Source organism: Cavia porcellus, unplaced genomic scaffold (assembly GCF_034190915.1).
Source record: "Cavia porcellus strain 051 isolate PalLab524CR breed Dunkin Hartley unplaced genomic scaffold, mCavPor4.1 scaffold_6, whole genome shotgun sequence".
In the NCBI taxonomy this organism is placed as follows: domain Eukaryota; kingdom Metazoa; phylum Chordata; class Mammalia; order Rodentia; family Caviidae; genus Cavia; species Cavia porcellus.
Window position 1 is genome coordinate 50,952,875 of NW_026947489.1, and position 12,865 is coordinate 50,965,739.

Consider the following 12,865-nt stretch of genomic DNA (forward strand, 5'->3'; position numbering starts at 1 on the left):
GGAGGAGATACTATGGCTTCATTAGGAGGCAGAACTTCAGATCTGATCCCCCTCACTTCAGCGAACCCAGAGTTTTAGTGGGAGACATTAAACCACAGTTAAAGGCTCAAAGTCTGAGAGACAGAGGATAATCTATTCCTAAGGTGGCCATGGAGAATAGCAGACGTACAGGGAGAGGGATTGGGCTTGTGGTGATCCTCCTGCCTCAGCCTCCTGAGTGCAGGGATCACAGGCATGAACAACGATGCCTGATTATTTGTGATACTGTGAATTGAACCCAGGATCTTTGCATTGAGTTACATCCACAGCTCCCAGTCCCCTTTCTAATTTTTTTTTTTTTTTGAGACAAGATCTTGCTAGCTTGCCCAGGCTGGGCTCAAACTTTTGATCCTCTTGCTCCAGCCTCCCAGAATGCTGGGAATACAATGGTGCACCATCACACCTAGCTTGTTTTACATATTCAATCCTTTCCTTAATTGATCACTGGCAGATACTGGCAGATCCAAAGTTTGGTGTTGGAAAGATAAAGGATTTTCATCTGTCTCCCGGAAGTAGAAGGTAAGATTACTATTGAGAGAGAATAGGAAAGATAGAGGAAAGCGTAAAACTAGTATGTAAACATCACTTTTCAGCTGACAAAGTTACACACACACACACACACACACACATATATAATTTTTTTTTTTTTTGGCTGTGCTAAGGATCAAACCCAAGGCCGCGGGCCTGTGCATAGTAGGCAAGCGCTCTAATCCTGAGGTACATTCCCACTACTCCCTCCTTTTAATTTGATTTTGAGACAAGGTCTTGCTAAATTGCCCAGGCTGACCTCAAGCTTGCCATTTTCCTGCCTCAGCCTCCTAAGCAGGCAGAATTCCAGTATGTGCCCTGGAGCCTGGCTATTCAGTTCTTACAGTAGCCCTACAAACAGATGTTATCTTAGCATTGCAGCTGAGAAATCCATGGTTTAGACCTCGATTAACTTGCTCATTCTCAGATTGCCCAGCTGGAAAGAGAAGGAGTTAGAGCTTAAATTTAGCTCTCCAGATTTTAAAAAAAAACTCAGCTATTGTAGGAGAAAGCTTTAGTTATGTGTTTGTTTCTTAAAATAATTAGCTAATTACTTCGGAAAATTTTAATCGACATGTATTCTTGTACTCTTTAAGCTGTAATGAGAAGCATAAATTTACTTATATTCCTAGATTTTGATATGGACAAGCAATTATCTTTCCTGCAAATGATAGATACAAGCTATAGGTCTTGGGTGTTATCCTGAAGTACTAGTGACAGGAGTGTTACCTAAGAGTGGCTTAGAATCTGTACCCTGGAGCCTCACGCAGATTAGTCAGCCAGCTCCCAAGTTCAGCCGACTTTGGGGTAGCTCTTACTGGTTCATGAGAGACCATTTGCTTCTCCTGGCCCAGAAATGGGAGATTAATCCTGGAGACCCTTGGTAACAGGAGTGGTAGGGTCTGGGTGGAAATCACAAGGATCTGAGAACTGGCAATGATGTGAGTTTATTTTTTCTTAAACGAGAAGATCAAGAATGAGGTTTGGGGCTATTCCTTTGCCTACAGGGGGTTTCACACATGTGTGAGGCAGTTGTAGAGCTGAGTCCTGGGCGGGCAGGTATGTTGGTGTAGAATGCGTATTTCCCCAGGGTGAGGAGCAGCTGCTGTATATGACCTGCTGGTCTGTGGAGCTGGCTCCCCTACTCCCTTTCCACCTTCAACTGGATTCCCAGAACAATCATAGATGAGGTTCCTAATCTCTGTTCTGTGGCCCGCCTTTCTTTGCGCAGAGGAAGTTTTCAGCAGAAGGAAAGACAGAACAACATCTCAGGGTAGCTAGCTTCTTAGGAAGGATGACTTGACTGTAGCAGAAGTTCCCTGGATTCTGTTGGTGGTGAGAAAAAATACTCTCACTTAATCCATGAGCTGTTGGATATTGAGTCCAGAGAAGATTGCTTATTTCGTGATTAGATGAGGTTTGAAACCTTTGCAAATGGTCAGGGTTTGGAGATGTGCTTATCAATGTATTGTTAGATGACTAGGTTTATGTATCCACGTGGGCCAGAGTTAGTTAGTACCAACCTTTCCTTTTGGAAGCAGATCTGTGGTAAAGCCTGGAAGAGATCTGCAAATCCCATGTGCTACGGTTTAGATATGATATGTCCTGCAAAGACTTACGTAGTCTCCAGGTTAACAATATCAAGAGCTTCACACTGAGAAGCGATTGATGTTCTTCAAGCCGGGATGAGTGAGGTCTCTTAACACTGACTCAGGTGCTGTGAGAGAGCTTGATGTAATAAGTCCTGGCATTTCTGTTCTCTCTTCCTCACTCCCCTTGCAGCTGTCATACAGACTCTCACCACGTGACACCACCCAGTGTGATGTGGCACAGGGTGAAAGGTTTCTGTTCTAGTATAAATTACTGGACATTATGGCAGTGGTCTAAAATGATGGAAGGCCAAAGAAAAAACAACACTTACCCTGACAACCACTTCCTCCTCCTTCCCCTTCATACCTGATTATAACTTCCTTTTTTTTCCCATGCAAGCGAAGAGAATTCCAATCAGTTGCTCGAGCATCATCAATGCCCTCCCCAAGTGCTGCCTCTGGTCAGTGGTCATAAAACGTCCCACCATGTTTGTCTCTGGCCAAGAAGAATGCCCAACCTCATGCCTCTGATCCAGGAGAATTGACAACCCCATGGTTTACTTCTCACCACATCCTCAATGAAGGTCACTTTTTCTTTCTTTTTGCTTTTCTATTGCTGCAGAAAACCCTAACACAAGGCTTGTGCCAGATGTGACCATCTAAAACTTGGATTTTTCCCACCTCCAAAACCAAAAGCCAAAAAAGCCCTCTATTTCCTTATAAACTGCTCACTTTCAGGTATTTTGTTGTACAGCGTCAAACAGACTGAACTGTCATCCAGTCTGATGAAGGCTCTTACATCTTTCTGAGAGCCTGAGAAAATGTGAACCAGTGATGCATGGAGCACCTGAGGCAGGAGGATGGCCAGGTTGAGCCCAGCCTGGTCCACTTAGCAACTTAGTGAGACCCTACTTTCCTGGAGCTTAGTGGTCAAAGCACAAGCAGGGTCTCAAGGTACATGACCATGACCAAGTCAGTGAGAAGAACTCAGGCAGGAGGACAATCAAGCCTTAAGGAGCAGGGCCTAAAATCTGGCTACCTGAAATTAGAGGTCAGGTAAGCAATGAGATATTCGGAAATTAAGTGACTGCTCATCATTCATGACGGAGCAAGAAAGGATCAAGTATGTAATACAAACTAGATGTGGTGGCACACTGTAATCCCAGCCCTCTAGGAGGCTGAAGCATGAGTACACAAGTTTGAGCTCTGTCTGAGTAATTTAACAACATCTTGTCTCAAAAAAGCCACTTCCTGCTGTCATGGTTTATGTCAGTGCCCACCCCCAGCCTCATGCAATCACAGACATGACCAAATCTAGCATTTGTGATTGGTTCATTGTCTTATGCTTGGATTGGTGGTGTGAATGCTGCACCCACCCAGGGGTAGAGCCAGTGTACAGCATAATGGCAGGAAGAAGGCATGTATCCTTCTTTTGCTGTTCACACTTGCTGTTTATAGTGGCCCCACCATGCCACCCTGCTGCTTGAAGCCAACTGAGTATGGACTGAAACCTCCAACCTATAAGAAATAAACCTTCCCTTCCCTAACTTTTGGTGTCAGCTATTTTGTCTCAAGAACAAGAGAGAAAAGTAACTAAGGACCCCCTCCCCAAATCCTGAAAGCCAAAAAAGTGTGGAGATATAGCTCAGTACAAAGATCCTAAGTTCAATTCTCAGTACCATGAAATAAATAGGTGTAGTGGCAACCACCTGTAATCTCAGCATTGAGTCAGGAGAATCACTGCAAGTTGAAGGCTCATCTAGGCTACATAATGAATTTAAGGGCAGTCTGGAGGTCATAGAGAGAGCTTACCTCAAAAAAAAAAAAAAAAAACTCATCAAAAAAACCTCAAAAATCGAAAGACTGCTTGTGCCAGTCTCAGCAGGACCCTACTTTTAGTGTCACAGCCTATTACCACTGTAACTGGAAGGATCCCAGTTCCTGCATGACAGAGAGCTTTGGTGCTGGTACTTATCCAGTCAGGGGTGGGGAGCAGCAGACAACCTGTACAGCTCCTCTCTTCTCCTCCCCTCCCCTCCCCTCCCCTTCCCTCTCCTCCCCTATTCTCTCCTCTTCTCTCCTCTCCTCTCCTCCCCTTCCGTCCCCTCCCTTCTCTTCTCTCCTCTCCTCTCCTCTAAGCTGCTGGCTGCAGTACCTCACTGCCCATCTGTCTCTCTTGTCACCAGGTGACTCTGTCAGCCTACCTCTAGGACTCCGTAATACACTTGCTTTCTGGGCTCCCCAACCCTACGCCTGGCCGGAGTGTTGGGATATTCTGCAAGGGCAGCTTGGGTTCCTCCTATAAATGCTCACCTGGGTGAAGCTCTGTTTTTGCTGCCGTCTGGCTTCCCAGAAGCTCTTTTTTCCTGCAACTGGCCTTCTTCCTAAATGATATATAAGATATGTTTAATAGGCAATGGGTAAAAGTGGCTTCACTCTACCACCACCTTTGAGTCTGCTAAAGGCAGTGATAGGACATGGAGGCATTTTTCCTGATAATTAGAGTAGCAGTGACATAGGACATAAATTTATGTATTGCTTCAGCATAACATCTTTTAATTAAGTATCTTGTTATCTTTTCACAGACAACAAAAAATATACAAACAAACAAACAAAAAAACCCTCACTCGCAGTGTGTACAGCCACATAGCTAGTAAGTGGCTGACCTGTGACCAAAATTCAAGATTTACGATTCTTAGTTTGTCATTCTTTTCCCTGTCCTATGATATTTCTCTAATAACTATGTGAGAGTATTACTATAATTGTTATTATAACATTTTGAAATACAAACTCAGGCTTCATCTCTTTTTGCTCATGTAGACCACAGCTTTTTAGAGATAAAATGAGTTTTTTTTAAAAAAGGGCAACATTTTAAAAGACCAGATCTTGAAATTAAAAATTAAAAAAATTTTTTTTAGAAAGGACTATTGTTCTTTCTAACTTCAGAGTTCTGGAGCTCAAAGCTCTTTTGTTCTTTGTGTTTCAGAATGGGTGGGTAATCTTGTATGCACTCAGGGCGTTGTTTGGTTAAGGCTTTGCACTATGATAAGCAGATGGGAAAGAGGCAATACTCCTCAGGGTGGGTGTCCATCTGAGGAGTGAGTCAGGCACAGCTGTCCTCAGGCACAACTGTCCGGACTACCGGTGGACCCTCCAGACCCCAAACTCCAAATATGGAGTTTCATGTGCTGTGTGTGCTTCTTTCCTTAACCTAAAGAAAAATGACACAAGTAACGTTCTTTTCAGAAAAACATGCATACAAAGCAAGAAGATGAAAATCAGTCAGCACTCTGTCTTGTACTATTAACATTCTGATACCTTTCCTTTCAAATATCCTTGTGACTAGTGCTAGCAGAGGTTGAAATTTACTTGAAGGTGGAAAACTATTGGATTGGAGATGGGAGCAATGTCTTCACTATTTACCACTTGGTTTTCCTCTGTGTCTCCCTGGTTTTCTTCACAGCCACGTTCTTGGAAGAGCCACAGCTATTTCCCTACCTGCATGCAGTTCTCAAACCCCATGGAGTGGTGTGTTCAGTCTATGGGAACAGCTCATCATTCATGGCCTTCCAGATTCTCCATGTTGGCAGATTATGTTCATCTCTAACATGCCAGCAGCAGAATTTCACACACTCTCATTCCCAAACACCCTTTTCTGGTTATCTTTTGCGCTCTCTGGCTGATCCTTCTTTGCTAGATAATTCCATTCATTCCAATGGTAGTGATGTCACTTGGTGGTAGAGTGCTTGCCTAGCACTGTGTAGGTGAAGTCACAGGGTTAATCTCCAATCCTGGAAAAACTCAAACTGTCCTGCAGCTTATGGTCTAGTGCAGGGATGATGAACCTTTTAGAGACTCAGTACCCAAAATGTAATGCAAAACCCACTTACTTATCACAAAGTGCCAATACTGCAATTAAACCTGAATTATTGAGGTTTTAATTTAGAAAGAGCAACTATTATCTGATATTTGGCTGCCAGGATGATTTAGCTTGCATGCTGACAGAGGGTTCTGTGTGCCTGCTGTGGCTCATGTGCCACAGGTCTACCACCACTAGGCGAGTGAAATGTGATGGAGAGGGAGCAGCAAAACAAAACAGAACAAAAAACCCCTCAATTATGGGCAAAAACTAAAGTCGCCTTGGGGCTTATGTTCTATTGCAATGTCAGGCATAGTGGCATATGTCCGTAACCCCAGCCTACGGGAGGTTGAGCCAGAAGTTTAAAAGTTCAAGGCCAGCCTGGAGTACATAGTATGTATCTAAAACAAACAAAATAAATAATACCATTTATTTTGTGTGTGGGTGTTCAGACCCAAGGCTGTGTAATGTAACATAATTCAAATGATAAAAAGCAATGAAGAAAATTGAAATCAAGGAGGAAAATAAACAGAGTTGGTAACTGTAGTTTTAAATGGGGTGGTGGTGATGGATAATCTCACCGCAAAATTAGCACTGAGGAGGGATTTGAGAAGAAGAATGGGCTGAACCACATGTGCTTGTGGAAAAGCTCACAGGGAAGCCAAGAGCAAGACTCCCAGGTGGGACTGTCTTACATACTGGAGGCATGTTAAGGAGGCCAGCGAGGCTGGCAGAGAATGAGCAAGTTTTCCAATTTTCTTCATGCAATAAGAGGTAAGAGTGTCAGCCATGCATAGGGATGAGGGAGGAGACGGTGACAGAAGGAGGCCCAGAAGTCCTCCAAGGGAGTGGGAGAATGCATGGACATGGGACTGGGATGCTTCTCGGAAACAGAGTTCCCCAGGGCCCCCTGAGGGTCACCGTCATAAATTTTGGGATAAATCGGATCAGAGGGCTATTTTTCAGCAGCTGATGACCTCTGTGGGAGCAGTCTTGGAGTCAGCAGAGTAACATTTAATCCCCAGGCTTGAGTTTTGCCAATACTGGAGCGAAAGAGAGGCACTAGGGTGTTGACAAAAAACGGCTCTAATGATTGTGAGGGATTTAAATTCCTATGCAAGGTACAAAGGGGGAGGAGTATGTGAATCTGTAGGTCTTAGTCAGTCCAAGACTGTTTGAGTAAAGGCAAAAGAAGATGGAAAAATAGAAGGAGCCAAGTGGAGAGAGAGAGAGAGCTTAGAAGTGAGATGTGAAGATGTACAGAAGATCTCTGGAACTGTGCTGTTCTGCAGCGGCTACTAGCAATGGGGTACCAGCAACGGGGTACAGTCACAGGGGTACTAGTCAGAGCTGCGATGTGCAATCAGTGTGAAACACACGGCAAATTCCCCAAGACTTAATATTGTCTGGTAGTTCCTTTAAAAATGGCTCACCCATAGAAAGTATTCCAGGTCCTTTTAGTCTCGGACAAGCCAAGCCAAAAATGTCAGCAGAAGCTTATTTTGAAAGTGAGAGGTGAAAGGGTAAGGAAGGAATGAAAGAAATGGTAAAAGCAGAAATAAAAGAGCACCCTGCATGTAGAAGAGGCAGGATGGGCTACAGTGAGAAGCCACCATAGCACTATGGCTCCTTTGGCATCTCACGGCCGGCCTGTATGCTGATGTCCACTTCTCATAGGCGCTCTGGAGTTCTGTATATAGGGCATCTTGGGATCTTGTAATTGACAGGACCTACCCACTTCTCCTGCTGGTGCTGCCACATGCTACCTCCTGTGCCATCAGAATATTTCATTAATAATTTAGGAAACATTGGTTACATGTTAGCTAAATGCGATACAGTATGCCTGTCATTCCAGCATGAGGATGGCAAGTTTGAGCCCAGCTTGAGCAACTTAGAGACTTAGCAAGAGTGTGTCTCAAAATAAAAAATAAAAAAAAAAATAAAAAAAAAAGCAATTCTCCTTACCCGTGAACTGGTGGAAGTCATGCGGGCTCTGGGAGGAGAAACAAGAAGCCAATTTACCCTTCCCATGAACCAACGAGAGCACAGGCTGGGAGACAAGTGGAATCCCTAACCCCTACAAAGAAACTGACTGACTCAGAGGAGCACATGAGGAGTTGTTAGCAACTGAGATACAAAAACAACTTAATGCTTGAATTGTTTGATTGACTTTGCAAACCTAAAACCAGTAGTCTGAGCATCTACTAAAAGGATAACAATACGCAGTATAGCAACTATGGGGGATTTTCTTCTGTCTTGTGTTTAAAATGCAATATTGTTCTGACTCTTTTGTTTTGTTCCTTTGTATTGTTTTTATTCGATGTTCAGTTTTGATTGGTTCATTCCGTTCTGTTTTGTTTCATTTTCTTATGTGTGATGGTGTGAGCAGTGACTTTTGAAGACAGCAAGAGGCATTATGATAGCCATTGTTGACTTCTGTTATTCTGTTTTGAAGTTCTGTATCATATACCCTTGTTTTGTTTTGATTGGCTTTATTCTGTTTTATTTTGTTTGATTTTATTCTCTTTAAAATAAAATTTTAAAAAACCCAAAAAATATAAAAAAGGCTCGGAATGTAGTCTAGTGCAAAGGCCCTGAGTTCAGTCCTCAATACTAGGGTTAAAAAATTACATGTTTAGTTTTTTGCATATATTGGATGAAGGTACATTATGAAAATGAATGTCGGGGCTGGGGGTTTAGCTCAGCGGCATAAGCACCTGCCTTGCAAGCAGGCGGTCGTGAGTTCGATCCCCGGTACCGATAAAAACGAAAAAGACAAAAAAAAAAAAAAAAAAAAAAAAGAATGTCATTCATTTGCTTTTCTGTTTGTTTTTTACTTTTTAAGAATTAGCTATGTGGCTTACCCTATTTCTTTTCTGTCTTTCTTTCTTTCTTTCTTTTCTTTTCTTTTTGTCTTTTTGACACAGGGTCTCACTGAGCAGTTCAAGCTGGCCTTGAGCTCACTTTGTAGCCCAGGCTGGTCTCAAACTCACAATGATCCTCTTGTCTCAGCCTCCTGAGTGCTGGGATTACAGATATGCACCACCACAGCTGGCTTCACCCTCATATTTCTATTGTGTTCATGGGGCATAGAAGAGGAAGGAAGTACCAAGAATGATGAAACATTGGGAAGTCCCAAGAATCATCTATGTGGTTGGATGTTGCAGTGACTAGGACTTCACAGAAGGCTCATTCTGGCAAGTAGAATATGACAACGTTCAAGAAATGAGAATATTCGGCCCTAAGTGACAGCCGACTTTACAAGTCCGTGCAGTGCTAGATGGTTTGATGACCTGATATGCTTAGCAGGGGAGGACCTGAGGGAGGAGAGGAGGACAACTATCTGGACATAGCACTGAGGATTGAAGAGATATTTGACCCACAGTCCTGACTGGTGGTAAGAAGCTTTTGGTGAAGCCATTTACAGCCATTTGGTGTTTCCCCTGGCCCAGGTTAAAGCAACAAAGGAGAGAATGCACAGTGAGCTCCAGAGCCCCTCCTGGACTGATTCCAGGAGTTGGGCAGTTTCTTCTTTTGTGGACTCACATTGGTACTAAGGAGTTAATGAAGTGAGTTAATAGAGAGAGGTTATGACATCCCTTTTTGCTCCTGCTGAAGGACAGGATGGTCACACCTGAGTCTGAGAAAGGATGTGTACCACCGTCTTCTACCTGGCCTCCAAATGCTGGGATCCATCCCTCTTCCAAGGCCTCTCAGTTTCCCATGCAATATTTGGTATGGGATTTCTCCAGTTAATACTGGCTTCGAATCACTTCCAGGAGTCAGGTCACTCATAGATGTGAAACTTTTGTGTAATTCTCTCTTCTCTGCTCTGCTCTGGACCAGAAAGATATCCTACAGCCCACTGCACATTGGTTCCCACATGCCACCCCCACCACAAAACACACACTCTTACTCCCAGCTCTGTGTTTCACAGTGGGAAGCCCCACATTCCAGAGACACCAACCAGAACCTGGGCGGGCCCACAAGAACCTTACTCTGTGCCTCTCTCCCATCCTCCCTTATTCAACCCACTGCAGGCTCTGTCCATGATTTCATGTCCTCCAGAGCTCTCCAGTCTATTCACTTCCATCCACTGCCGCCCTTTCCAACCCACCCCTTTCTCCACATCCCCCCTTACTCGCCCTGCTGCTGCTGTGCACATTGCCCCTAGGGGAATATTTTTAATAGTCAGTCCTCAATTCCTTTCTATCCATCTGGTCTCTGTCTCTTCCTCCCTCCTTTCCCTGTGTTTTCTGAGCTGTAGATGAACTGTAGGGCCTTATACAACTCTAACAAATGTTCTCTCACTGAGCCACAGCCCAGCCTTGGACTCTTTTCCTGCCATTCTTTGTGTTTAGAAGCCTTCAGTGGTTCTTTATTGTTCTCAGGAGAAACTCCAAGCTTCTCACGCTGCATATTCTCCCCACACCCTGTGCAGCCTTCCCTGCTTGCAGTCCCTCTCAGATGCCCAGCCAGGTCACCTGTGCTAAATAGGTCCTAGAGCAGGCCAAGCCTGCACCTATCCCAGGCCTGTGGGGGTTGCAAAGCCGCTCCCGGCCAGTCTGCCTACTGAACCCCTGCTTATCTCTCAGAGCTCAGCTTGGGGAATCTCCCTTCCTTGAGCTCCCCAGCTGGGTCCTATCTTCCATCCCTATGCGCCCTGTCAGACTTATTTTTCTCTTGTGATCTCTTTCAATTTGTAGTGTTATCTTCCTCATTAAATGATGAATATCCACCCCACCTCCACCACAGCAGATCTCTTAAGGGCATGGATTCTTCATAAGGGCTGGGATCGTATCTCTTTGCTCAGTGCCAAACAAAAATGCCTTGCACATATTAGGTGCTCAGTAAAGATCTGTTGTACAAATAAGTGAACGGTTTGGCACGTCTTTAAACCTTTAAGGTTTATCACTGTTTTGATTCAGTGTGTGATTTCAGTGGTCCTGGGACCTAATCATAGTTATTATATAGGACTCCTGGTTTTGTGGCAGGCACTGCACAGCACTTACTCTGTGGCTACTGAGCGGACTGGAACAATTTTGCTAGAACTGTGGCGATTGTGTGGCTCACGTGTCTTCCTGTCTCATCTGATACTCTGTACAGTCTCACTCAAGCATGATAACAAGTCTTACAGTATTGTTCCTAGTAGACCCTTCCTTCTGCTGAAATAGTGTATGTTTCCAATGCTGGCCACAACTCTGGGTGAGGAAGTAAATGTGAAACTATGGGGTGACCCGAAGGGTGGCCTAAGGAAGCTTGAGCAAGCTCTGTGGATTAGCTCACTGGCTCCCACTTCCTTTGCTAGATCCTCGGATTGGTTTTCTGCATTAAGCCTACCCTGCTAAAGGGAAGAGAGGTAGGGGAGCAAAGAGAAGGAGCCAAAAGTGCTTTTCACCTCCAGCTAGATAGGTTTTCTATGGCTATTTGACCACTACTCTCAGAAATGTTTCCTCCCTCCAAAGACAGACAGCTATTTCCAGGGACAACCACTCCAGCTTCCAGGCCAGTATCTGGTTTTGGCTTCCTCTGGGTCAAGGAGAAGGAAGCAGCGGATGCCTCACTAAGCAGCTAGCTGCCTTCGTGCCAGCAACCTGCCGGCTCTGCTGTGGGTGCCCGGGGTCTCTTTTCCTGTCTGCCCTTCCCAACTCCCACGGTTGCTGACTCTTTGCCATTTGACCATCTGCCTTGCTCTACCCTGCCTCCCCCATTTGTGCTCTGCTGATGCTTGCAGTGCCTTTGTGTGCCCATCTGGTCCAGCACTGGGGAGGCAGGAGTCTGCCTTCCCCTCCTCCTCTGATCTTTGCTCCAGGGATGCTTGATGCAGATTGGGAGCAAGGGGTCCTGGACTTCCCTGCTTCTCCAAACCTGAGGGGATAATAGGGTTCATGGGAAGAAAGACGTCCATTTATTAGAATTAGTGCTAATTAGGTTATTAAATTTTTTTTTCCAAAGGCAAGAATGGGGACTGTTTCTCTATATAAACTGAGCACCTAGAATATAGAAGTCATTTGGTAAGTACTCGTTCCCCTGAGGCTGAGGAAGTGAGAAATGAGTGAAGGAGAGTGCTCTGATGTCAGGGTTGACCTGGGAGGAAGGACGCCCAGGGGCATCTGCTGCCTTCAGCCCTGCTGTTTCAGGGACTGAGCGGAAGCTGCAGTTTTATTCTGGACTTGGCCGAAGAGATCCCTGTCTTACTGGCCTCTTCGCCTTCACCTCAGCTCCATCCTCTCCTCCCCTGAGTCTGCAGACCCACAGGGGATTTTGCCTTCTACTGACAAGCAAGGACCACTGAGGACAGGACATTTGGCAGCAAGTGGGAACCGAAGGCCACTTGTACATAATACTCAGTGTGAGGAAAGTATAGGCATCTGTTTCCTTTTCTTTCTTTCTTTTTCTTCTTTCTTTCTTTCTTTGTTTCAAGATTATAAAAGTAACACATGTTCTGTGCTATGTCTATCCTTGGTTTTGACTGACAGCTTTGTTTTGCCATATTTGACTGTATTCTGTCCTCCCCAAAAATGTAATAAGCACTAAGGAGTAATAAAATCCAAAATGTGCAAATTTTGTTGTAAAAAAGAGAGGGAAAAAAAAAAGAAAAAGAGCTCTAACGGATATAACAGCAAGTGTGTTTAGGGGTGTTGAATAGCTGACTATATCAATGTTTTTGGATCATTGAACACAGCTGTTTGCAGTCTCCCTGTTGAATGTCCACCTTGTATTCTTTGATACTGTGATTTGAGCAACTATTTTCAAGATGATAATATGTAATCTACCAACAGGTGATTTCTTACTGTTATTTTTTTTTTTTTTTTTGTAGTTCTGTATTACGTGTACCCTTACACCGCTT

The 12,865-nt window shown here is 44.4% G+C and overlaps 1 protein-coding gene across 2 annotated transcripts in view; it reads right to left on the minus strand.

Annotated features, from left to right (window-relative positions):
- Fam131b (family with sequence similarity 131 member B) overlaps window positions 1-12,865 on the minus strand; it is a 31,779-nt gene that overhangs the window by 13,591 nt on the left and 5,323 nt on the right. The gene's annotated exons all lie outside the window — the stretch shown is intronic.